Consider the following 27,911-nt stretch of genomic DNA (forward strand, 5'->3'; position numbering starts at 1 on the left):
AAGAGGAAAGATAAAAGGAGATAGAGATAGAGAATTATAGAAAGATAATATAACAGACAGACCATTTTCACATAAACTATCAAGATCTTTGTTCTGTAGCAACTGGACTGTAAGAAAGGCTACCAACGAAGTGACTAAGAACTCAAATATTTTTTCAGTTGCCCCAACTGAAAATGAATGCATAGAATGATAATGCATAGAAAATGAACCCATTCTATGCATTATCACTGCATGCTACTTTAATCACTGCCAACTCATTCTAGCAATGATCCAAAAACCACTTGTGTAGTAGGTAGAGAGGAAATGTTTAGTCACTCTCTCCAATCAATAATTAAGTTATTGGATAGCAGGTATAATTACTGACTTTTCCTCAAAGGTCCAGAGTAAAGAAATATTGTTTAAACCAGCTTGTTTTAAGAAATCAGTAAGAAATATATTGCTACATGTATTATCATGAGATTTGTCCAATTATTTTGTGAGAAACAAGGAGGAGTGTGTTTCTTGAAATTATAGCAATTAACTAAAAACTTTTCATTTTCTGAAGGAGAAACAGATAGTTCTGGGACCCTTCGAAAATTCTCATTAGCTCTGGATATCCCTATCTCACTTCTACCACTGTTGACAAAGCAGATCATAATCTCCAACCAGGGAGAGGAGCCCAGTACTGGAAGTATCAAAATGATACGAAGACTCTCTGTAACTAACCTGGCCTTGACCATCACTACTATGACAGTACCAGAAGTTTATCTGGGAATAATCTCCTGTTCCTATGAAATCACTCACACATTTCAGGGCAGGAAGCCAGGGATTTCCATCTGCTGAGTAGTCAGCCCATAATAAGCTCCATGGAAATCTGGTTTGGTATCAACTTCAAAAGAGCTTATGCTCACCATCCCAATAGACATCAAGTTGCTAAATGAAATAATTGACCACTTAGACTATCAAGACACCAGACATACCCTCTGATGAGAAATACTTGTTCCACGGGAAAGCATTTTTCCTTCAACAACAATTAGAAATTAGGAAGGTGTGCTTTAAATGGTAATTGATAGATAGCATCAATTTCCAATTAACCTTTTAAAAGCCATCCATCCATATTGCAGGCAAAGAAGGACCGCTGAGACGATTTATTAGCATAAAGTCTTGAAAGTGTGACCAAATAGTCATTGTCCCCACACCCACACCCCATCCCCTACACATTTTAAGTCTTTCTCAAAAACCATGAAAGCATCTACTAACCCATTAAATTACAGAGCATCATATTACTGGAGTCAATTTGAATCAACATTCAATTCTGAGCAAAGCTACTGCCACATTCTAATTGGTTTGCAGTTTCTTATGCTCACCAATTCCTAGTGACCTTTGCAACCAATGAGTAATTTGTATGGAAATGGAACTGTTTTGAAAATCTGATTAGAAAAGGAGCTGGATACTTCTAGATATAAGGAAGTGCAAATCATTTTTTAATTTCCACGTGCCACTTTTTATTTTTCTCCAATTGATTGTTGGTAACAGCATTAAGACTCTATAGGAAAGTTCTTAAGGGCAGCACACAAATTTTGAAGATCTAAGTGTGGAAGTGAGCAGTATAGCTAAATCGACTTTTTTAGCATGCTTGTACTAAAATGTTATGTAAACATAACAAAGAGTAAGCTTTATATTTATATAATATAGGGGGGCCCAACCAATTGTTCTCAAAGCTGTTTGTCCTCTCTATGTCTCTACTCCATCCTCCTTGAGTCCCACAGATCAGAGAAAGTAGCCAGCAAGAACACATCATCTCTCACTCAGGGGCTTAACTGCCATAGCATGTCAGTTCCCCCTCAATCCTCAATAATCTCAAGGCAATTTTAAAAATAATAACTCTTCCACACATGAAAAAATTGGGGAACCCTGATTGCATGTTTTCTGAACTTTAGGATAAAACAAGATCACATGTAACATTCACAAAAACTACATGAGCTCATTTCTTTCCATACTAAAACTACAGGGACCAAATAATAATACCATAAAACAGCCTGAGGCCAGCCCTCTAGATCTTCCCCTAAGAGAAATAAGTAAATAAAGTAAAATTCCTTTCTAATTGCCCTGCAGACATTTTTACTCCTCCTGGGTAAGGCTGCCATTAAAATGCTGGTCTTTTAACCCTTTTGCCGCGACAGTCAGATATATCCAAATGAATATATCCGAAATATTTATACATAAAAACAATGTCATTGATATACAAAGCAGCTCAAATTGTTATTACTAATGCATAAAATAATCAAAATATCAACTTTTTGCTTTTTGTGGATTTCTGACACCTTTTGAAAAAAAAACTTGAAATCAATTAACACAGCAAAAGGGTTTAAATGATTCCTTTGTTTCTTTCATTTGCTGAGCTATCCTTAGTTGTAATCTTATAAATCACATAAACTCACTGGCACAGAGGAGCCTGTTCCATCAGGAAAGGCAGAAAGGGAGGGAGCAAAATGCATGCAGCTGGAAGAGACATCTGAAATATTACCAAACCCCTCTTGAGTTGAAAACAGATTTCCTCAGATAGCAGCTCCAAAACTAAATGTTCCAACCAGAAGTGGAGACACCCAGACTAAGAAACAAGTCAACGGCTTTATCGTCATTGCCCAGAGAAATGCCACTATGATTTGGAAAGCTGCACTGAAATGATCATTTTCCACTAGGTTTTGAAATTTTAACCTGCTACAGATTCATGTTAAAAAGTAGCACTGGGAGAAAAAACCAATTCTAAAGTTCCCTCTGCCTTCAGACCCCTAGAAATATTAGAAGACAACTACCACATGATGCTTGATTTCTTTTCCAGATACTTGGCCATATCCTCACTGAAGATAGTTCAGGGGATAAAAGGAGGTTGTTTTTTTTAAAACGAAATGTGTAATACTAATTTAAACTCCTTCAAGAAATAAACATAAAAGGCGAGGAGTGGGGAGAGATGTGAGTTGCGCCAGTGACCTAGACAGGACAGAAGAATTGAACTTGGTCTGGAGACCACCAAGGATATTGTTCTGGCTTCTGAGTTTCAGCATTGTAAACCCCATAAACCACAATTGAATTACTTATGGAGAATGTTTTGTCTTCACACTAGACTCTGTTACAGTTGTCACAGGTCATTTTAATTTTAATTTTAATTTTTTAAATACAAGCACAAAAAAGAAGAGCCCTCCCAAAGTGATTTGGGAAGTAGTTCCTGCTAATAGTATTTAGATTCTGCTTACACATTCAGAATTTCTCTTACACATACAGACACAAACACAGCATTTTCTTTCTTTCTTTCTTTCTTTCTTTCTTTCTTTCTTTCTTTCTTTCTTTCTTTCTTTCTTTCTTTCTCTTCCTTTCTTTTTTTACAAGCAAAAATGTGTTTATTCTGGAAGAGCAAAGAATTGCAATTCGGGACACACAAGCTATAGTAACACCATAGGCAAGTCTTGATAACAAAGAAGAGGAGTGTTCCTTTATAAAGGAAAGGAGGGAGTTGGGAGGGGCTGTTGCAAACAAAAAATTCATAGGAGGAAACTGGAAATTCAAGTGTAGTGGCTTTTCATTGCCCTCATCCCCGAGCTGTGACAGTCTCTCATTGGCTGAGGTATTGCCGGGCAAGGAGAAAAATTTTCCTTCCTCCTGCTGGGGTAGTAAAGTACAAAATATCGTCCTGCTGGAGATGAAAGGTACATCTCGTCCTGTTTGGGGTAATTGGGGATGAGTGGTAGGGCATGCGAGTTTCCCCTTGGGGCCTCCCAACTCCTTTTTAGTGAAGTTTCCCTTTGTTAATTTTCATAGTGTCGTGCTCTGACTTCTGTTAAGAGTTGTTAAAAGAGATATTTCTGCACTTTACAAATAATAATATTATAACAGCAACACGAGCTAACATTTACTGTGGACTTAGAAAATGTTAGGAACTGTACTAAGATCCTGGTGAGACATTTCTATCCTCTTTTGGTGTAAGAATTAACTTTGCTTTTTCTGAGAACCTGGTATGTTTTTACCAACCAGGTAAAAACAGCCATATGATATTTTTCTCTCACCTTAGCTTCCTGAATGTTTCCAGTCACTTTTTATTTATATTTTTAAATTATTTACTTCTTTTTTTTCAGTTGCATTGGACATTCAACATTATTTTACATTAGTTTCATGTGTACAGCATAGTGGTGAGACATTTATATAGTTTATGCAGTGATTTCCCGATTAGTCTAATATATGTAGTTGTTGCAACATTATTGACTATATTCTCTATGTTGTACTGTACATCACCATGACTATTTTCTAACTCCTAATTTGTATTTCTTAATCCCCTCAACTTTTTCACCTAGCACCCCAACACCCCTCCTCTCTGACAACCATCAATTTGTTTGCTGCATCTATGAGTCTCTTCCTGTTTTGTTTGTTCGTTTATTTTGTTCTTTACATTCCACATATAAGTGAGATCATATGGTATTTGCCTTTCTCAATCTGACTTATTTCACTTAGCATAGTACCCTCAGGTCCATCCAATTTGTCAAAAATGGCAAGATGCCATTCTTTTCTACAGCAGAGTAATAGTCCATTGTATATATATGCAACCTCTTCTTTATCCAATTCTCTATTGATGGGCACTTGGGTTGCTTCCATATCTTGGCTATTGTAAATAACACTGCAGTGTACATAGGGGTGCATATATATTTTTCCACAACTTTTTAATTATTATTATTTGCAGGTGTACAAATCACAATAGTGATTAAACATTTATATACCTCATGAAGTGGTAACCCCAATGAGTCTATTAACCATCTGACACTGTACATAGTTATTAGAATATTATTGACTATTTTCCCTATACAGTACTATATATCCCCATGATTATTTTTTTTCATTATAGTTGGCATTCAGTATTATTTTACATTAGTTTCAGGTGTACAACATAGTGGTTAGACATTTATATAATGTATGAAGTGGTCTCCCGGAAAAGTAGTAACCATCTGACATTATATATAGTTTTCAAAATATTATTGACTATGTTCATCATACTGTATTTCAAATCCCTGTGACTATTTTGTAACTACCAATTTGTACTACCTAATCCCTTCACCTTTCTCACCCATCACCCCAACCACCCTCACATCTAGTAGCCATCAGTCTGTTCTCTGAATCTGAGTCTGTTTCTGTTTTGTGTGTTAGTTTATTCTGATCTTTAGATTCTACATATAAGTGAGATCATATGGTTTTGTGTGTTTTTTTTTGTGGCATTTTTTTTTAATTTTATTTTATTAAATTTATTGGGGTGACAATTGTTAGTAAAATTACATAGATTTCAGGTGTACAATTCTGTATTACATCATCTATAAATCCCATTGTGTGTTCATCACCCAGAGTCAGTTCTCCTTCCATCACCATAATTCGATCCCCCTTACCCTCATCTCCCACCCCCCACCCCCCGCCCCCCTTACCCTCTGGCAACCACTAAACTATTGTCTGTGTCTATGAGTTTCTGTTTCTCATTTGTTTGTCTTGTTCTTTTGTTGTTTTTGGTTTATATACCACATATCAGTGAAATCACATGGTTCTCTGCTTTTTCTGTCTGACTTGTTTCGCTCAGCATTATTCTCTCAAGATCCATCCATGTTGTCACAAATGTTCCTATATCATCTTTTCTTACTGCAGAATAGTATTCCATTGTGTATATATACCACAACTTCTTTATCCATTCATCTATCTAAGGACATTTTGGTTGTTTCCATGTCTTGGCCACCGTAAATAAAGCTGCAGTGAACACTGGAGCACACGTGTCTTTATGTATAAATGTTTTCAGATTTTTGGGGTAGATACCCAGGAGAGGGATTGCTGGGTTATATGGTAATTCTATTCGTAATTTTTTGAGGAACCTCCACACTGCCTTCCATAACAGCTGCATCAGTCTGCATTCCCACCAACAGTGTTGTTGTTTTGTGTATGTTCTATGTGCCATACTCCTGGCTAAGCACTGAGGATCCATCTCTATAAATAAAATTAAACTTCTGTCTTTTGCCAAACCACATGAAAATACCTAGACAGTTTTTTTCACCATATTTGGAGGTTATTTTTTGGGGAATATATTGATTTAAAATATTGGCAGGTTGACAGATGCTTATTAGACTCAGTGTGGTGATCATATCATAAGGTATAAAAATGTTGAATCACTATGTTGTGCACCTGAAACAATACATTACTGTATGCCAACTATACTTTAATGTTGTTGTTTTTTTCAAAATATAGGAATCTCAGAGAACTAAATGATTATCTATCCAGGGCAACTGGCCGTGTTTATTTCTATGGAGCTACTTTCAGCATGTGCCAATCTATGGGTCTGCTCCATGGTGAATAACAGTAGGGTTAATGATAACCCCAGCAGGAAGGTCAGCTAGATGATGAATAAAACCAGAAATGGCTTCTACCCTCTGTGAGCTGACAATCTAGTGGGTTGTCAATTTTCAATGTCTATTCATGTATATTACCATATTTAATTCACACAACAATCCTGCAATGCAACCAGATGAGGTATTACTATACCTACTTCATAGAGGAAACTCCTGAGGCAAGATGACAATGATGTCACTCAGCTCAGTGGGAAAGAACTAGAATTCTCAGCCCAGATTGTCACTCTGAGTCCAGATTGGATCCTGTTTCCATTCCATCTCACTGCCTATTTTGTGTGAATATTCACAGAAACATGGGGTGTTTTACATAAATCAATCATCTAAAACAGCCCGTGTTAAGGTATCTGTATCAGCTCCTGGTTGATTTTGTTTTGCTTTGTTTTTTCCCTGATCAATTAGAAAATGAAACTTATACACACTTTTAAACAACATCTTTCCATGCTCTGACAACCTCAAAAAAATCCAAGATAAGAAAGCAAAAACAAGGAAGACATCCATAAAATTAGAATGAATGCCACAGACACAGCAAACCTCTATTATTCATGACTAGTTATGGTTCCTGATATGTCAAAGGTTATTTCATGGTGCGGCTACCACTGGGAAGAACAAGAGAGAAGAAAATTATTTCTAGTACCACATCCACTGATGACTTTCTTGTTTTTTCTTTGGGTAAAGGGCTTTTGGTTTCAGGTTCCTCATTTATTAAGGGGAGTATCTCTTCTCTACCTTCCTTATGGGTATGGTAAGAGCACAATATCACAAAAAGCTCTTTAAAAGTATTAAAGATTATACAATTCCTGGGAAACTTTAGGGGAAGGGCCCAGCAGTACCACAATTAGAGTATAAACACTGTGCAGACAAGGCACTGCGGAGATGGGAGGGAGGGGTACTATTCAAAAATAAAATAATCTCTGCTGGCTCAGTGGAAGAGAGGTTTTTTTTTCTGGCTTTGGAGGAGCAAGAAAGCTCATTTATATCCTCCCCAATCCTAATCCCATTCCTACCCCTGTTTTAAAATGTTACTACTGACCTCATCTCCTAGTCAGTCAATTTTAAGCCATTTTTGTGGCCTGCATATTCAACAACTTCAACATAAACAATTTAGAGCTGCCCTTGAAGGCCACCTAGAAATTTCAGGTTCTTCCAAGGGAGCAAGCAGGCCATCTGCCCAAACTAACCAACCATATGGATTTCATTAGTCCAACTCCATTAGTCCTCCCAGGCATCCTACTTACTTATGAGAGCGTTTCACAGCCCAGAAAGCCTCAGGGGGTTAAGTCTTCATTCACTTTGAGGCTGCCAACTCTCTCAGACAACACCAGGGTAATTACCAGGACTCCCAGATCTTTGTGAGAACTCCAAAACTCTCTTCCCTAAAGGAACTCAACTCAGGACCACACTTTCTTTTCTTATCTGACAAAGTCAAATCACCAGTTAGATGATTGGAGTCCATCTGTTCAATTAGAGTTTCCTTGTGTTCACCTGACTAGCCAGAGCAAGGTAATTATTTGCAATTCCCCTTCATCACCATGCAGAAGTTGAAAACCTTGACCATAAGGATCAAGTAAAATTTCTACTTACTGAAACTCAACTAATAAGAACATTCATTTAAATGGACTGCTTGGTTGCACTCCACTTTTGAAAGGAAAAGGCAATTTATACAATCACAACCTTGATATAACTTTTTTTAAAGGCTACTAGGTAATGTCCTATGGTCAGATTCATTCCAATCTTCAACATCTTTTATATTTTAAATCAGCAAGTAAATAAATATTGAGTGTTTACCATATCAGTTAGGCACCGGGGATAGAATAATAAAACACGATAGAATCCTTACGTTCAAGGAGCTTGCATTCTATTAGGAGAAAAAAAAATAAACATGTAAACAAATACATGTATAAAATAATTTCAGATACCAATAAGTACTATAGGGTATTGTGATAGAGAATAACTTAGAGTTTAAGAACACTGTTTTAACTGGAAGTTTGGGAGGGAAAGCCTCTTTAAGGAGGTAACATTTAACTAGAGACCTGAATGATAAGAAATACCTATGTGAAAATTTGATAGAAGAGTTCCAAACAGAAGGAATAACGACTGCAAAGGTCCTGGGGTAGGAACAATCCTGGCATTTTTAAGGGACAGGAAGAAGACCAGTGTGGCTGAAGAATGAAATTCCATACTAGAGTTATAGTGATGAATACTGTGTAAATTGGTCAAATGTAGGATATATTTTGCAAGTAGAGTCACAGAATTTGCTGATGGGTAACACTTGTGAGCCAAGGATGACTCCAATTTTGGGCCGACATTACTCTTAGTGACCACTAATGAAATCTGTAAGTCTTACGTTCTTTAAATGATCCAAGGATACTTGCTAAACTGTAGCACTGAGGGCTGAAAAAGTACAGTAGGACTGATTAGGAAATTTTTCCAAGTTGGAAAAAAACAAGTCTTAAAATCTTTCTTTTAAATAAAGTTTATTTGGGTGACAATTATTAGTAAAGTTACATAGATTTCAGGTGTACAATTCTGTAATACATCATCTATGTATTGCATTGTATGTTCACCACCCAGAGTCAGTTCTCTTTCCATCACCATATATTGGATCCCCTTTACCCTCATCAACCACCCTCCACCCCCCCTTACCCTTTGGAAACCACTAAACTATTCTCTGTCTCTATGTGTTTTTGTTTCTTCATTTGTTGGTCTTGTTCTTTTGTTGTTTACAGTTTTATACACCACATATCAGTGAAATCACATGGTTCTCAACGTTTTCTGTCTGACTTGTTTTGCTCAGCATAATAATCTCAAGATCCATCCATTTTGTTGCAAATGGCACCGTTTCATCTTTTCTTATGGCAGAATAGTATTCCATTGTGTATATATACCACAACTTCTTTATACAATCACCTGTCAAAGGACACTTTGGTTGTTTATACCTCTTGGCCACCATAAATAAAGCTGCAATGTACATTGGAGCACATATATATTTACGGATGTTGTCAGATTTTTTCATTAGATACCCAGGAGAGGAATTGCTGGGTCATATAGTAACTCTATTCTTAATTTTTTGAGGAACCTCCACACTGCCTTCCATAGCGGCTGCACCAATCTGCATTCCCACCAACAGTATATGAGGGTTCCTTTTTTTCCACAGCCTCTCCAACACTGGTCATTATTTGTATTGTTGATAATAGCCATTCTAACTGGTGTGCAATATTTCATTGTGGTTTTTATTTGCATTTCTGTGATGATTAACAGTGTTGAACATTTTTTTCATATGTCTATTGGCCATTTGTATGTCTTCTTTGGAGAAATGTCTATTCAGGTCCTCAGCTTATTTTTTTTCATTAGTTTCAGGTGCACAAGACAAAGTAATAATTAGACGTTTATCATTTATATCCCTCAACACTGTGTGAAGCCCCTTCCCCCCATCCACTATCCCTCTGAAATCGCACAGAGCCATTATATTTCCACTGTCTCTATTCCTAATGCTCAGCTTATTTTTCAATTGGACTGTTTGTTTTTTTCTTGCTTTTGAGTTGTATCTGTTCCTTATATAGTTCGGATATTAGCTCCTTATTGGAGGCACTGTTTGCAAAAATCTTCTTCCATTCGGTTGGTTGCCTCTTTATTTTGTCAATGGTTTCTTTTGCTGTGCAGTTTTTTAGTTTGATATCGTCCCATTTATTTATTTTAGCTTTTGCTTCCCTTGCCTTTGAAGTCGAATTCATGAAATCCTCTTAGAACTCAAGGTCCACAAGTTTAGTACCTATGTTATCTTCTATGAATTTTATTGTGTTAGGTCTTATGTTTAGATCTTGCTTTTGCTATTGGAGGTCTTTTGTGGTTCCCTACAAATCTAATAATTTTTTTGTTCTATTTCCTTTAAAAATGCCATTGGGATTTTGATGGGGATTGCATTGAATCTGTATATTGCTTTGGGTAATATGGCCATTTTAACTATGTTGATTCTTCCAATCCATGAGCACGGAATGTCTTTCCATTTCTTTGTGTCTTCTTCAATTTCTTTCAAAAATGGTTTATAGTTTTCAGCATATAGGTCTTTCACATCCTTGGTTAAGTTTATTCCTAGGTATTTTATTCTTGTTGCAATTGCAAAAGGAATTGTTTATTTTTACTTCTTTTTTGAGATTTCATTGTTAGTATATAGGAATGCAATAGACTTTTATACATTGATTTTGTAGCTGGCAACTTTACTGTATTCATTTATTGTTTCTAATAGATCATTGGTGGAGTCTTTAGGGTTTTCTATATATAGCATCAAGTCATCTGCAAAACGTGACAATTTAACTTCTTCATTCCCAATTGGAATGCCTTTAATTTCTTTCTCTTGCCTGAATGCTCTGGCTCGGACTTCCAATACTATTATGAAATGCAGAGGTGATAGGGGAGAGCCCTGTCGTGTTCCTGAACGTAGAGTACAGAGCTTCAGTTTTTCACCATTAATTATGATAGTAGCTGAGATTTTGTCATATATGGCCTAATTATGTTGAGGTATTTTCCTTCTATACTCATTTTATTAATTGTTTTAATCACAAACGGATGTTGTACCTTATCAAATGCTATTTCTGCATCTTGATATAATCCTATGATTTTTATCCTTTATTTTGTTTATGTGGTGTATCACATTGATCGATTTGTGTCTGCTGAACCATCCTTATGCCCCTGGGATGAACCCCACTTGGTCATGATGTATAATCTTTTTAATACATTGCTGCATTCGATTTGCTAGAATTTTCTTTAGGATTTTTGCATTTGTATTCAGAGATATTGTTCTGTCATTTTCTTTTCTTGTGTTATCCTTACCAGGTTTTGGTATCAGGGTAATGTTGGCTTCATAAAATGAGGTAGGGAGTATTGTCTCTTCTTCAATTTTTTGGAAGAGTTTGGGTAGGACAGGTGTTAGATCCTCTTTAAAGGTTTGGTAGAATTCACTAGTGAAGCCATCTGGTCCCGTACTTTTGCTTACGGGAAGATTTCAGATGATTGATTCAATTTCCTTAATGTTGATTGGTCTATTTATATTTTCCAGTTCTTCATGATTCAGCATAGGAAGAGTATATGTTTCTAACATCATGTGCATTTCTTCTCGGTTATTGAATTTGGTGGCATATAATCCTTCACAGTATTCTTGGATGATCCTTTGTATTTCTGTGGCATCCGTGGTAATTTCCCTACTATCATTTCTGATTTCATTTATTGGTGTCTTTTCTCTTTTTATCTTAGTGAGTCTAGCCACATGTTTGTCAATTTTATTAATCCTTTCAAAAAACCATTTCTTTGTTGCATTAATTTTTTTCTGCTGTCTTTTTGTTCTCTACTTCATTTAGTTCTTTTTTTTTAATTAAATTTATTGGGGTGACAATTGTTAGTAAAATTACATAGATTTTAGGTGTACAATTAATACTTCATTTAGTTCTGCTCTGATTTTTATTATTTCCTTCCTTCTGCTGACTTTGGGTTTCATTTTTGTTTTTTGTTGTTTGTTTGTTTGGTTTGTAATTAAAGTTTATTGGGCTGACAATTGTTAGTTAAGTTACATGGGCTCTCTCATTTTAACAGATGTGCAGCCGGTTGGAGCCCGGCCAGAGGAGTGCGTTCTCACACTGTGGTGGTTTTGTTTCTTTTTCCAAATACACTGCTTTTTTGGTGGATTGTCTAGAGAATTATTTTGGCCAGTTGACTATTTGGGTTCTATCTGTTTTTAGTGATGAGCCTCCTTAACGTTTTATCAATTTAGTTTATCTTTTCAAAGAACCAGCTCTTGATTTTATTGACTTTTGCATAGTTTCTTAGACTCTATGTCATTTATTTACACTCTGATTTTTATTATTTCCTTTCTTCTGCTAACTTTAGGTTCCATTTGTTCTTCTTTTTCTAATTCTTTAAGGTGTAATGTGAGGTTATTTATCTGGGATTTTTCTTGTTTCTTGAGATAGGCTGGTAGTGATATAAATTTTACTCTTGAAACTGCTTTCGCTGCATCCCCCAAATTTTTGCAGGATGTATTTTCATTCTCATATGTTTCTATATATCTGTTGATCTCTCCTCTTATTTCATCTTTTTTAAAAAAATATGTTAGGATATATGTGTGTTTATATATATATATATATATATATATATATATATATATATATATATTTTTTTTTTTTTTTTTTTTTTTTAGGAGGGCGCAGGTCACACTGGCCAATATGGGGATCGAACTGGCAACCTTGGTGTTAATCAGCACCACACTCTAACCAACTGAGCTAAGCAGTCACCCCCTCTTATTTCTTCTTTGACCCAATCGTTCTTCAAAAGTATGTTGTCTAATCTCCACATATTTGTGGGATTTCCTGCTTTCTTCATGCAGTTCATATCCAATTTAAAAGCCTTGTGATCAGAGAATATGCTTGATATGATTTCAATCTGCTTAAATTTGCTGAGGCTAGTTTTATGTCCCAATATATGGTCTATCCTTGAGAATGTTCCTTGTACACTAGAAAAAAAAATGTATAGTCTGATGTTCTAGAATGAAGTGTTCTATAAATGTCAATTAAGTCCATTTCATCTAATGTGCCATTTAGGGCTGCTATTTCGCTATTCATTTTCTGTTTGGATGATCTATCCATAGCTGTCAATTATGTATTTAGGTTCCCTACTATAATTCTGTTTTGGTCAATTTCTCCATTTAATTCTGTTAGTAGTTGATTAGTTTATTTTGGTGCTCCCTGATTGGGGGCATAAATATTGATGAGTGTTATATCTTCTTGTTGTACAGTCCCCTTTATCATTATGAAATGTCCATCTTTGTCTCTTGTTATCTTTTTCATCCTGAAGTCTGTTTCATCTGATATCAGCATGGCTACACCTGCTTTTCTCTGAATACCATTTCCTTGGAGTGCCAATTTCCACCTTTTCACTTTGAGTCTATCTTTGCCCTTGTAGCTGAGATGTGTCTTTTGGAGGCAGCATATGGTTGGGTTTAGTTTTTTCATCCAGTCTGCTACTCTGTGCCTATTTATTGGTGAGTTCAGTCCATTTACATCTAGGGTGATTACTGATACAGAAGAATTTCCTATCATTCTGTCTCTGGTTTTCTGGTAAGATGGTGTCTCCATTGTTTCTTTGTCCTTTGGTTGCTGTCTATTATTTCAGTATGTCGGTTCTTTTGTTTTTCCCTCTATTTGTTCTTTTTTAAGTTACATATTTCTGTTCTGGATTTTTTGAGTGGTTACCATTAAGTTTATGTAAAACTGTCTCATATTTAGAGTATTCCATTTTCTTCAGTATGCTTACTTTCTCCATTCTCTTGTGCCAGTTCAGACATTTACACTCTCTCCTTTTATGTTTTTTGTTGTCACAAATTATCCCTATTTATGCTGTGAGTTGATTTCTGCACTGCAAGAGCAAGTGTTTTATTTTTCCTTCTTTACCCTGTATGTTATGTTTAAGTATATAGTGTCTTATTTAGTGTAGGTGTTACCATTTCCTGCTTCTGTCTCTTGATAACACTAGTCATGGTTTTGTATTCCTTTGATTTTTGTTTCAGGTTGCATAGCCTCCTTCAGTATTTCTTGCAGTGCAGGTGGTGTGTTAGAAAATTCCCTCACATTCTGTAAGTCTGGAAAGGTCTTTATTCTTCTTTCATATCTAAAGGATATCTTTGCTGGATATATTATTCTTGGCTCATAATTTCTTCTTTCAGTAGTTTAAATATTTGATTCCACTCCCTCCTGGCTTGTAGAGTTTCTGCTGAAAAATCTGCTGATAACTTAATGGGATTTCCTTTATTGGTTACCATCTTCTTTTCCTGGCTGTCTTGAGGATTCTTTCTTTGTCATTAATTTTTGACAGCTTCGATACAATGTGCCTTGGAGAAGGTCTATTGGGATTGAGGTAATTAGGTGTCCTGTTTGCTTCTTTGATTCGAGGATCCAGTTTTTTCCTTTTTCCACAAGTTTGGGAAGTTCTCGTCGACTGTTTGTTTGAGTATATTCTCTGTTCCCTTCTCTCTTTCTTCTCCTTCTGGTATGCCCATTATTCTTATATTGCTCTTTCTGATGGGTCAGAAAGTTCTTGTAGAGTTCTTTTATTTCTTTTAACTCTCAAGTCACTCTCTTCTTCCATCTGTGTCATTTCCAGATTTCTATATTCGATGTCACTGATTCTTTCCTCCATCTGGTCAACTCTATTACGTAAGCTGGCTATTTCATTCTACATTTCTTTTATTGTTCTCTTAATCTCCAGAAATCTATTTGGTTCTTTTTAAAAAATTAATTATCTTTGGTAAAATGTTCATTTTGTTCTATAATTGTGTTTCTGAGTTCATTAAACTGCCTGTCTGTGTTTTCCTGCATCTTATTGAGTTTTTTCAGAACCGCAATCTTGAATTCTCTGTCATTTAAGTCACATATTTCCATGTATCTTAAGTTTATTTTCTGGAGACTTTTAATTTTGTCTCTGAGTTGCCCTGTTACCTTGGTTATTCCTTGCAATTAATGAATTATCATTTCTCTTCCTAGGCATGTACAGGAGTGGGTATTGCAACAGGTTAGTAGGAAGTGGTCTTTCGTTTGTTTTCCAGTAGATGTTGGTAGAATGTTTTATTTTCTGTCCCACTGCAGCCTTTTATTCTCTCTCACGCTGTAGTGTTATATTTTCTCTGCACTGTTGCAGCTTCTTACACATTGGAGGGATCCACTGGAAGGTAGGCTTCTCCTCTGAGGGCAAGTTGCCTGGGTCTCAGTGTAGGGTATCAGTGTACCACCTCCATTGGGGGATGTGCAGAACTACTGAAATTTTACAGCTCTTCCTGCATCAGATTCAGGGCCTGTGTGTTTCAGCAGCTCTGTTACCCTTGCAGTGATCCTTCCAGATAGGTGGGCGCAGGAGCAGGGTAGGTTGTGAGAGGTGGCCCAGAGCAATGGCCACCAGCACAGCCAATCTTGCACCCAGAGCTCCCTCCCTTTCGCCAGAACTAGTTGGGCTGTGAGTCTTTGGTTTCAGGGCCACAGTTCTCAGAACTGCAAATATTCTGTTCTTTTGATCTGACACTGCTAGCATTATGCTTCTAGCTCTGGCAGCATAGGGGTGGGGCGAGCTCTGAGAGATGGGAAGGGTGTGACTAGGCTTCATGTCTAAGCCTTCCATTCTTTGCTTGGCAGCGAGAGCTTAAACCTCCGTTTTCACCCTTCTTCCCTCAGTCTTTTCTTGGAGGTCTCTGCTGTGAACATTGGGTTCAGCGTGTTATATGCTCATCTCTCAGGCTGGACTGTGGGCCATAAGGGGAGCATTAGCAGTCTGAATTCTTCCCTCTCCCACGACTGCTGTAGCTCTGGCATGCAGGTAGCTGGGAGCTGTTAGCTCAGTCTGAGCTCCTTCACCCCTGCTGCCCACAGCTCCGCACTTCCCCCTTTTCTCCTCCCCCTACACCAATTTGCCTGCCTTAGATGATTTCAATTGTGCATTTCTTAGTCTTGCTTGTCTGCTGTTCAGGGAGTCCTTTGTGGAATTATAGTTGTTAAATTTTTTGTAAATTCCAGGGGAGATTTCAAGAGGCTCACGTCACACTGCCATTTTTATGATGTCCTTATTCCTGTCTTCTTAGATGTTTTTATGATAGAGATATACTTTCACAGGTGACCAACTCCATTTTGCAAAATCATAACTTTCTTCATAGCCTGTAACTGACACCCCATTTTTGCCACATGGCAGAAAAGATACATCCAGATAAATTCAGGCAAATTTAGTGATTTCCTAGTTGTTTTAGGATTTTTCACTCCATCCTCCCAAGGATGACGTCCAAGTTCTAGGGAGTTTATGTGATATCATGTCATCAGTGGCAGCCACTGACCCCATGTCTTCATGATCACTTCCAGGCATTCACTGAGCTGTACCATCTAGTTGATGTCTCAAGTATTCTTTGCCCTCCATGTTAGTATATCTGAGATGTAACCATCCAAATCCTCAGTGACATTTGCTGCAACATCCCTTCATCCAGGCCACAAGACCTCATCAGGCCTGACCCTGCAGTTACTCTGACTCATTCATTCATTCTCTCTCACTCGCTTTCTCGCTCACTCTCCCTGCAACATTGTAGGGCTACTGGAAAAGTCAGTTTCTCTCCTTCCACCATTCTGAGGACACTCAGACTTCTTTCAACTCCCTCCTCCTAGAGACCTCATATACCCTTTGCTATTCTACCATACCAACACCAAGCTAGATGTGGGTTATTCTCTTAGATTCATCATCCCTATGCCATGCCCTGGGAACTAAGGCTTCATTGCTTCTGCCCTGGGATCCTCAAATAGCTAGAAGTTGTATCATCTTTCCCCCTTATGTAGAGCCAGGGAGTGGGGGAAGGCAAGTAGGGAGAGGCAGGACACAAAGACCTTTCTCAGAGTACCTCTGACTTCTCTTGTACTTCTCTCTGCCTTGGCTCTTATCTGGACTCCAAGGGGTGGTTAATCTGGCTCTTTAACCATCTGCTTTCCAATTTATTGACTATAACATAAACTTCATGTCCCCTTTGTGTACTTTAGGCCTTAGAATTTTGAAACCCAAAAAACTTTTTTTTCCAAAACTTGGTTTTACTAATCCAAAACTTGGCTTTCAAGATAATGGTCTTTGCTATAACTTTTAAAAATAGCTTTATTGAGATACAAGTCATATACCATGCAATTCACTCATTTAAAATGTACAATTAAAAAAAGTAAAAAAATAAAATAAAATGTACAATTCAATGAGTTTTACAGTATATTATGTTATTAATTTTAAAAATTATAATATATACAACATAAAATTTGCCATTTTAACCATTTTAAGTACACAGTTCAATGGCATTTATTACTATCACAATGTTGTGCACCCCATCACTGTTTATTTTCAAAACATTTTCATCGCTTCAATCAATCTCTGTAACTATTAATCAATAACTTCGCATCCCTCCCCCTAGCCCCCAGGTACTATTCTACTTTCTATCTCTATGAATTTGTGTGGAATCATGCCATATTTGTCTTTTTGTGTCTGGCTTATTTCACTTAACACAGTGTGTTCAGGGTTCACCCATGTTGTAATAATGTGTAAAAACTTCATTCCTTTTTATGGCCGAATGAAGATGTCACTGTGTGTTTGTGTGTGTGTGTGTGTGTGTGTGTGTGTGTGTGTATACCACATTTTGTTTATCGATTCATCTTTTAATGGACACTTGGGTTGTTCATTTGGCTATTGTAAATAATGCTGCAGTGAACACTGGTGTATACACATCTATTTGAATCTTTTCTTTCAGTTCCTTTCGGTATATACCTAAGAGTGCAATTGGTCGGTCGTATGGCAATTCTATGTTTATCTGCTATAATATTTTTAAAGTTTATTTTGAAACAATGTTCCTTCCTATTCCTACTCAAACAATCCTAATCTTCTCTTAGGCCATAGATGCCTCTGTCCCAGTAAGAAGAAGTTCGCTGGGTAAATGGTGTTGGAGGCAGAACTTTAGTTACTATGACCAACTTTCATCTTGATGCATAACTGAAGTTGAGGAGAAAGTATGTGTATGTATGTATGTGTTATGAAAAACCTAAAGTTCTGTCTATCCCACACACATGTACAGAGGATCTTGGATATTTTATTCAGTGATTCCAGCTTATAGCAAAAATTCAGGGGAGCATGCTCCCTCTTTCTGTGTTTGGGCTGCAACTCTGGTGTCCAACCAAGATTGCACTAGAATGCAGAGGATGGATGGTAGAATGAAACATATTGCCCTCCTATTCTAAATGGCTTAGAATGTTACCTGTCTAAAGGGAGGGGCTTGGATAGAGATGATCTATTGCATTTCTTTCCAGTTCTAGTTGTAGGCATCTGTCTGTATGTTATCCCCCAAACTGATCTCCTATCTGCACACTCCCTGGTGCCTTAATGAAGATGTTTCTGAAGGTTGTTAGCTGCTATGTTTATAGAAACCTAAATGCTTGATCTGTCTTAGTTTCTGGTTTTATCAAAATTCTTATGTGTTCACAGCCTGATTTATTTGACTCTCAATTTTATTTCCTTTGAGTCTCTGGTCTGAGTTAGAGATTATATCTTGTATCATTCAGTAACACTGATTTTCCAAACCATTGGTAAAGAATCCTGTCCTAGACACTCTGGGAATGAATAGGAGATGTCAACCAGACCCCTGAGCCCAGTATGCAAACAATGAAGGAATCAGGTGAGTTAATCAGGAAAGATTTTTAGAGAAAGGGGAATTTTAAAATATTCAGAGAGAAATGAGAATTCAAAAATAGTTCAAGGGGTATGTGAGAATATATTCATGACCCCTGGGAGAAAAACAAACAAACAAACAAAAAAAAACCAAGATCATGGCATTATGTCATGTTAGATGTGGCCACTATTGACTGAGGAACTGTTAGTTCTCTCTAGGGTTCACACTAAGATTTGTTTGCACAAAATAGTATATATATATATATATATATATATATATATATATATATATATATGTATATATTTAAGAGGGGCAAGATAAGAATGGAAAAAATAGTTTCCAAAAAGAAATATTGCTTTGAAATAATACTATCATAGTAGAAATCAATATATAGACTTCCAAGGGTAAATTATAAATTATTGCTTGAGACCAAAGTGCTCTGAGCACTGTATTGTTTCTAATTGCATAATTCACATTTTGAATGTGAGGATGAGGTTCATTGAAAAAGAACTCTCCAAAGAATACTTCACTTTTTTTTTTTAAATTAAATTTATTGGGGTGACAATTGTTAATAAAATTACATAGATTTCAGGTGAGATTGAGGAACCAGTGTTGAAAAGCAAATGCCATCTATGGCTTGGCAAATTGTACCAAATGAAAGAAGATTTTGTAACCAGTCCCTCATATTTAAAAACAAGCCCACTATATTAGACATTATTTCAACCAAAATAAACAACCACTTTCCTGAATGTGGTAGCATTAATGTGATAATCATGAAGAGAATCATACTAAAGCTATGCACAAAATTTTGAAGTTTGATTTCCAAATATTTGTATCCTACCCCTTTCTTCCAAAGAGACAGATGCACATACACATGTGTGCATGTGCGCACGTGCGCACGCACACACACACACACACACACTACAATTTGGGTAATTGTGATCAGCAAATAATTGAAGTTTATTATATATGAAAGCAGCAGGGAGTAAACTTCCCCCACTAACCAGATCCTGAAGTCTTTTGCTTTATTTTCTTGGCCTGGAGTTTCATCCAATTATACAAACAAGAAAGTTGAAAATAGTATGGTCAATTGTGGAGGAGAAATATAAATAAATTCAAGGAGATTTGGATAAATTAATGAAATATACATCCATAGAAAGTAGTTAAAGATAAGGGACAGGTGATTGAAGGATACCTCCACATTTTTAGAGCTGACATCAAGAGGACATCCATGGCTTCTCACAGTTCTTTGTTAATCTTGTCTTAAAACATCTATACGTAAATTGCCTAAAAAGCTGACCTACAGGGATGGGTCTACAGTGTTGTACAAGATTGTTTCCCACATCACAAAAATTGAGACTATTTAGCCTGGAGAAAATATACAGTGGAGACTTCCGGAAAAATGGCGGCGTGAGGTGAGCCTCTGTAAAGCTCCCCTGGAATCTACAAAGAATCGAACAACAAAAACTCCACAAAGGACTCCCTGCACAGCAGACAGGCAAGACGAAGAGGCCCACTACCGACTGAAATCACCTACAGGTGGGAGATTCGCGCGAGTGGAGGGAGGAGGAAAGGGAGAAGCGCGAGTGGAGGGAGGAGGAAAGGGAGAAGCGCGCGGAGACGGAGCCGCGCGGGCGCAGGACGCAGACCTCGCTCAGTGCACCGAGCTCGCTGCTTCCCGGAACTACCGCAGCTGCGGGAGAGGGAAGAACTCGGACTGCTAGGGCTCCGCTTGTGGCCCACGGGGCTGAGGGGACAGCATATAACACGGCTGAACCCAACGCTCACGGCAGAGACCTCGGAGAAAAGACTGAGGGAAAAAGGCTGAAAACGGTAGTTTAAGCCGCACTGCCGAGCAGAGAACGGAGCCTTAGGCACTGAGACTAGCCGCCCCCTCCCTCCCCTCCCAGAGCTCGCCCCGCCCCCACCTGCCCGGTGCTAGAAGCGAAACAGTAGTAGTGTCAGATCAAAACAACAGAAAATTTGCTATTTTGAGAACTGTGTACCGCAGACACAAATTCACAGCCCAACTAGTTCCGGCAAAGGGGAGAGACCTGTGGAAGCAGGACCGGCAGTGGTGGTGGTCGCCGCCATTGCTCTGGGCCACCTCTCACAACTCACCCCGCCCCTGACCCCACCTAGCTGGGCGGATCCCTGCAGGAGTAAACAGAACTGCTGAAACATACGGGCTCTGAATCAGGAGCTGGAAGAGCTTTGGAACATCAAAAGCTCTCCGCATACCCACCGGGAACCTGCGCCCTGTGACCTAGATGAACTATTAACAGAGGAGAAGCCCGTCTCCCAGGGAATCCCCCCATTGTGTGAGAAGTTGGAATAGTGCAGAGAAAATAGCACTACCGTGTGGGAGAAGAAAAATAAGTTGCAGTTGGAGAAATAATAAAACATTCTACCAACAAGTACTGGTAAACAAAAGAAAGACCACTTCCTATCAACCTGTTGCAGAAGTCACTCCTGTAGATGTCTAGGAAGAGAAATAGTAAACCAGTAATCGCCATGAATAACCAAGGCAACAAGATAGCACAGAAAGCAAGTGAAAAATCTCCAGAGAAGGGACTTAAAGATACAGAAATATGTGACTTAAATGACAGAGAATTCAAGATTGCAGTTCTGAAAAAACTCAACGAGATACAAGAAAACACAGATAGGCAGTTAAATGAACTCAGAAATTCAATCAAAGAACAGTATGAGCATTTTACGAAAGAGATTGAAATCTTAAAAAAGAATCAAATAGAATTTCTGGAGATTAAGAACTCAATAGAAGAAATTAAGAATGAAATAACCAGCTTAGGTAGTAGAGTTGACCAGATGGAGGAAAGAATCAGTGACATCGAAGATAGAAACCTGGAAATGACACAGATAGAAGAAGAAAGAGACTTGAGACTTCAAAGAAATGAAAGAACTCTACAAGAACTTTCTGACTCCATCAGAAAGAGCAATATAAGAATAATGGGCATACCAGATGGAGAAGAAAGAGAGAAGGGAACAGAGAATATATTCAAACAAATTGTCCATGAGAACTTCCCAAACTTGTGGACAGAACTGGACCCTCGAATCCAAGAAGCAAATAGAACACCTAGTTACCTCAATCCCAACAGGCCTTCTCCAAGGCACATGGTATTGAAGCTGTCTAAAATCAACGACAAAGAAAGAATCCTCAAGGCAGCCAGGGAAAAGAAGACGGTAACATACAAAGGAAAGCCCATTAGATTATCATCAGATTTTTCAGCAGAAACTCTACAAGCCAGGAGGGAGTGGAACCAAATATTCAAACTATTGAAAGAGAGAAATCATGAGCCAAGAATAATATATCCAGCAAAGATATCCTTTAGATATGAAGGAGGAATAAAGACCTTTCCAGACATACAGAAGCTGAGGGAATTTTCTAATACACGACCTGCACTACAAGAAATACTAAAGGAGGCTATTCGACCACCATCAACAGGGACAATTTGTGGCAAACAAAACTCAAAAAGGGGGAGAGTAAAGGCCTGAACCGGAATATGGGAATGGAGAAAGTAAGCGTGCTGAAGAAAATGGAATACTCTAAATATCAAACTTTCTTTTACATAAACTTAAGGGTAACCACTCAAAATAAACCCAGAATTGAAATATATACTGAAATAAAAGAAGAAACAGAGGGAAACATCATAGAATACCACCACACAGAAATAATAGACAACAACAAAAAGGCAAAGAAACAATGGAGACACAGCCTTACCAGAAAACTAAAGATAGAATGACAGGAAATCCTCACATATCAATAATCACCCTAAATGTAAATGGACTGAACTCACCAATAAAAAGGCACAGAGTAGCAGATTGGATCAAAAAACTAAACCCAACCATATGCTGTCTACAAGAGACACATCTCAGCTACAAGGACAAGCATAGACTCAAAGTGAAAGGGTGGAAATTGACACTCCAAGCAAATGGTACCCAGAGAAAATCAGGTGTAGCCATAATGATATCAGATGAAATAGACTTCAAGGTGAAAAAGATAACAAGAGATAAAGATGGACATTTCATAATGGTGAAGGGGACTGTACAACAAGAAGACATAACAGTCATGAATATTTATGCCCCCAATCAGGGAGCACTGAAATACACCAAGCAACTACTAACAGAACTAAAGGGAGAAATTGACCAAAACACAATTATACTAGGGGACTTAAATACATCATTGACAGCTATGGATAGATCATCCAAACAGAAAATAAATAACGAAATAGTAGCCCTAAATGACACATTAGATGAAATGGACATAATTGACATTTATAGAGCACTTCATCCTAAAACATCAGACTATACATTCTTTTCTAGTGTACACGGAACATTCTCAAGGATAGACCATATATTGGGACATAAAATGAGTCTCAACAAATTTAAGAAGATTGAAATCATACCATGCATATTCTCTGATCACAAGGCTTTGAAATTGGATATCAACTGTAAAAAGAAAGCGGAAAAAACACAAATACATGGAGATTAAACAACATACTTTTAAAGAAGGACTGGGTCAAAGAAGAAATTAGAGAAGAGATCAAAAGATACATAGAAACAAATGACAATGAAAATACATCCTACCAAAATTTTTGGGATGCAGCGAAAGCAGTTTTAAGAGGGAAATTTATCTCATTACAGGCCTATCTCAAGAAACAAGAAAACTCTCAAATAAATAACCACATGTTACACCTTAAAGAACTAGAAAAAGAAGAACAAGTAAAACCCAAGGTCAGCAGAAGAAAGGAAATAACAAAAATTAGAGCAGAACTAAATGAAATAGAGAACAAAAAGACAATAGAAAAAATTAATGTGACAAAGAGCTGGTTCTTTGAGAAGATTAACAAAATTGACAAACCCTTGGCTAGACTTACTAAGATAAAAAGAGAGAAGACACTGATTAACAAAATCAGAAACGTAAAAGGGGAAGTTATCACGGACACTACAGAAATACAAAGGATCATCCAAGAATACTATGAAGGACTATATGCCACCAAATTCAACAACCTAGAAGAAATGGACAAGTTCTTAGAAACATATAGCCTTCCAAGGCTGAACCATGAAGAACTGGAAAATCTAAACAGACCGATCACCAGTAACGAAATTGAATCAGTCATCCAAAACCTTCCCAAAAGCAAAAGTCCGGGACCAGATGGCTTCACTAGTGAATTCTACCAAACCTTCAAAGAGGATCTAATACCAATTCTGCACAAACTCTTCCAAAAAATTGAAGAAGAGACAGTACTCCCTAACTCATTTTATGAGGCCAACATTACCCTGATACCAAAACCTGGTAAGGACAGCACAAAAAAAGAAAACTACAGACCAATATCTCTAATGAATACCGATGCAAAAATCCTAAATAAAATTCTAGCAAATCGAATACAACAATGCATTAAAAAGATTATTCATCACGACCAAGTGGGGTTCATCCCCGGGGCACAAGGATGGTTCAACATACGCAAATCCATCAATGTGATACATCACATAAACAAAATAAAGGACAAAAATCATATGATTATATCAATTGATGCAGAAAAAGCATTTGACAAGATACAACATCCATTTATGATTAAAACACTTAATAAAATGGGTATAGAAGGAAAATACCTTAACATAATAAAGGCCATATATGAGAAGCCCTCGGCTAATCTCATAATTAATGGAGAAAAACTGAAGCCCTTTGCTCTACGTTCAAGAACACGACAGGGCTGTCCCCTATCACCTCTGCTTTTCAACATAGTGTTGGAAGTCCTTGCCAGAGCAATCAGGCAAGAGAAAGAAATAAAAGGCATCCAAATTGGGAATGAAGAAGTTAAATTATCACTCTTTGCAGATGACATGATGCTATATATAGAAAACCCTAAAGACTCCACCAAAAAGCTATTAGAAACAATCAACGAATACAGTAAAGTTGCTGGCTACAAAATCAACGCACAAAAGTCCATTGCCTTCCTATATACTAACAATGAAATCTCAGAAAAAGAAATACAAAAAACAATTCCTTTTGCAATTGCAGCAAAAAGAATAAAATACCTAGGAATAAACTTAACCAAGGATGTGAAAGACCTATATGCTGAAAACTATAAGACATTTTTGAAAGAAATTGAAGAAGACACAAAGAAATGGAAAGACATTCCGTGCTCATGGATTGGAAGAATCAACATAGTTAAAATGGCCATATTACCCAAAGCAATATACAGATTCAATGCAATCCCCATCAAAATCCCAATGGTATATTTTAAAGAAATAGAACAAAAAATCATCAGATTTGTTTGGAACCACAAAAGACCCCGAATAGCCAAAGCAATCTTAAGAAAATAGAACTATAATGGAGGTATCACACTTCCTGACTTTGGCCTGTACTACAGGGCTACAATAATCAAAACAGCATGGTATTTCAGAAAAACAGACACATAGACCAATGGAATAGAATTGAGAACCCAGAAATAAAACCACATAAATATGGACAGATAATTTTTGACAAAGAAGCTAAAAACATACAATGGAGCAAAGACAGCCTCTTCAATAAATGGTGCTGGGAGAATTGGATAGCCACGTGCAAAAGAATGAAACTGGACTGCTATTTGTCACCATGTACCAAAGTTAATTCAAAATGGATCAAAGACTTAAGCATAAGACCTGACACAATAAACTGCATAGAAGAAAACATAGGTACTAAACTTATGGACCTTGGGTTCAAAGAGCATTTTATGAACTTGACTCCAAAGGCAATGGAAGTAAAAGCTAAAATAAACGAATGGGACTATATGAAACTTAAAAGCTTCTGCACAGCAAAAGAAACCATTGACAAAATAAAGAGGCCACCAACTGAATGGGAGAAGATTTTTGCAAACAGTGCCTCCGATAAGGGGCTAGTATCCAGAATATACAAGGAACTCATGCAACTCAACAACAAAAAAACAAACAACCCAATTGAAAAATGGGCAGACGACTTGAAGAGAAATTTCTCCAAAGAGGACATACAAATGGCAAATAAACATATGAAAAAATGCTCAACATCACTAATCATCAGAGAAATGCAAATGAAAACCACAATGAGATATCACCTCACCCCAGTCAGAATGGCTATCATCAACAAGACAAATAGAAACAAATGTTGGAGAGGCTGTGGAGAAAAAGGAACCCTCATACACTGTTGGTGGGAATGCAGACTGGTGCAGCCGTTATGGAAGGCAGTGTGGAGGTTCCTCAAAGAATTACGAATAGAATTGCCGTATGACCCAGCAATCCCTCTCCTGGGTATCTACCCAAAAAATCTGAAAACATTTAGAGATAAAGACACGTGTGAGCCAATGTTCATTGCAGCTTTGTTTACGGTGACCAAGACATGGAAACAACCAAAATATCCTTCGATAGATGAATGGATAAAGAAGTTGTGGTACATATACACAATTGAATACTATTCGGCAGTGAGAAAAGATGATATAGGAACATTTGTGACAACATGGATGGATCTTGAGAGAGTAATGCTGAGCGAAACAAGTCAGACAGAAAAAGCAGAGAACCATGTGATTTCACTGATATGTGGTATATAAACCAAAAACAACAAAAGAACAAGACAAACAAATGAGAAACAGAAACTCATAGACACGGACAATAGTTTAGTGGTTGCCAGAGGGTAAGGGGGTGGCGGTGGAGGTGAGGGTAAGGGGGATCGAATATATGGTGATGGAAGAAGTGACTCTGGGTGATGAACACACAATGGGATTTATAGATGATGTAATACAGAATTGTACACCTGAAATCTATGTAATTTTACTAACAATTGTCACCCCAATAAATTTAATTAAAAAAAAAAAAAAGAAAAAAAAGAAAATATACAGTGGTAGAATATATTAAGATTGTCTTCAAATATTTGAAGGGCAGACATTTTAGAGATGAATTGTACTTGTTCTGTGGGGCCCTAAGGGACAGAACAAAAATCAGAGTGGATATTACAGGCATAGAGAATTTTCTTATTATAAAAATAACATTCTAATAGAGCAATCCGAAAATAGAATGGGCTGTCTCCATAGAGAGTGAGGTGTTCATCTTTGAAGGGATTCAAAAATAGGCTAATGGCCACTTGTCAGAGATGTTGAATATGGGACTCAATAATCTGATGAATGACTACACTAGACCAGTGTTTTCTGACACTGGTTGTATATAAAATCATTTGGGGAGCTATTTTAAAATACAAATTATTGGGTCTCCTGCATCCCCTGCCAAGATGTTGAGTCCATAGATTCCATTAATCTACATTTTCAAACTAGCACCCCAAGAGACTCTAACATAGTTCACTTATAGCCACTCTTTGAAGAATATTTGACTATACAACATATATGAATTTCTGCTTTGATGATTTTGATTTTCTTTTTTTTTTCTATTAATCTTATGTGAAGGATGCATGGAGGAGGCTAGAGGCTGGGCCTATGGGGCAGAGAGAAGCCTGAAGAAAAAGTAGCTGAGTCCTGACAGAAAAAGGTGTCTTGAGAGTGACCACCGCTGACTGCCTGAGTTTTAGTCTCCTTCTCTGAGTATTGCTGTCAGTGAGAGAAAGGAAAATTTCTCCTTTCATCAACAGGGACTAATTGGAGATGATTATTTCAGGAGCTGGAATCTGAGACTGAGCTGGCACTGAGGCTTTAGGGTGCCCTGAGTGCAGATAACTATAGGGAAACTCAAGCAATGCTATCTAGCTGGAGACTACAGACAATAAAAGTTCAGGAAAGCTAAAAGTGAGGGGGAAATGAGACTGCAGGGGAATGATGTCCAGAAGCCTCAAAATGTTTACAATTTTGACCTAACCTTTTCTCCTATGATTCATATGACTTCTTTCCTTTTCCATGCTGGGTCCTGGGTGCTCAGGGATGCTATATTAGTGCTTTTACAGAGGCTTCAGAGAACCTCCTACCTCAAATGTCCCTACCTGGAAGAATTTAAGTGAACATCCCTAGGTACGAGTCAGCATGGGAAAACAAAAGCAATAGAAGCTGGAAAGAAGTAGGGCCACAAGAAAATTTTTAAAGAGAAAGAAAACAAGGGGACAGAAGGAAGAGATTGCTCAAGAGCTTGAAAATTCCTGCCAACATGGAAGAAGCTGCCTTACAAGCACCTCCCACTATTTCCTTCTTCCATTTAACCTACAGGGTCTCAGGTGGTCAGAGCTGCTGTGTTGGTGTTTTCACAGAGGCTCCAAAATTCCCCAGTCCCCAGGACAGTAGATAGACAAACAGAAGAGTTGGCCTTTACATGGGAAAATTCAAGTATTAAAATATGGT

At 37.5% G+C, this 27,911-nt stretch overlaps 1 protein-coding gene across 11 annotated transcripts in view; it reads left to right on the plus strand.

Moving 5' to 3' along the window:
• GRIA3 (glutamate ionotropic receptor AMPA type subunit 3) overlaps positions 1-27,911 on the plus strand; it is a 568,173-nt gene that overhangs the window by 464,843 nt on the left and 75,419 nt on the right. The gene's annotated exons all lie outside the window — the stretch shown is intronic.

This window comes from Rhinolophus sinicus, chromosome 18 (assembly GCF_057876585.1).
Source record: "Rhinolophus sinicus isolate RSI-liver-muscle chromosome 18, RSI-T2T, whole genome shotgun sequence".
Lineage (NCBI taxonomy): Eukaryota > Metazoa > Chordata > Mammalia > Chiroptera > Rhinolophidae > Rhinolophus > Rhinolophus sinicus.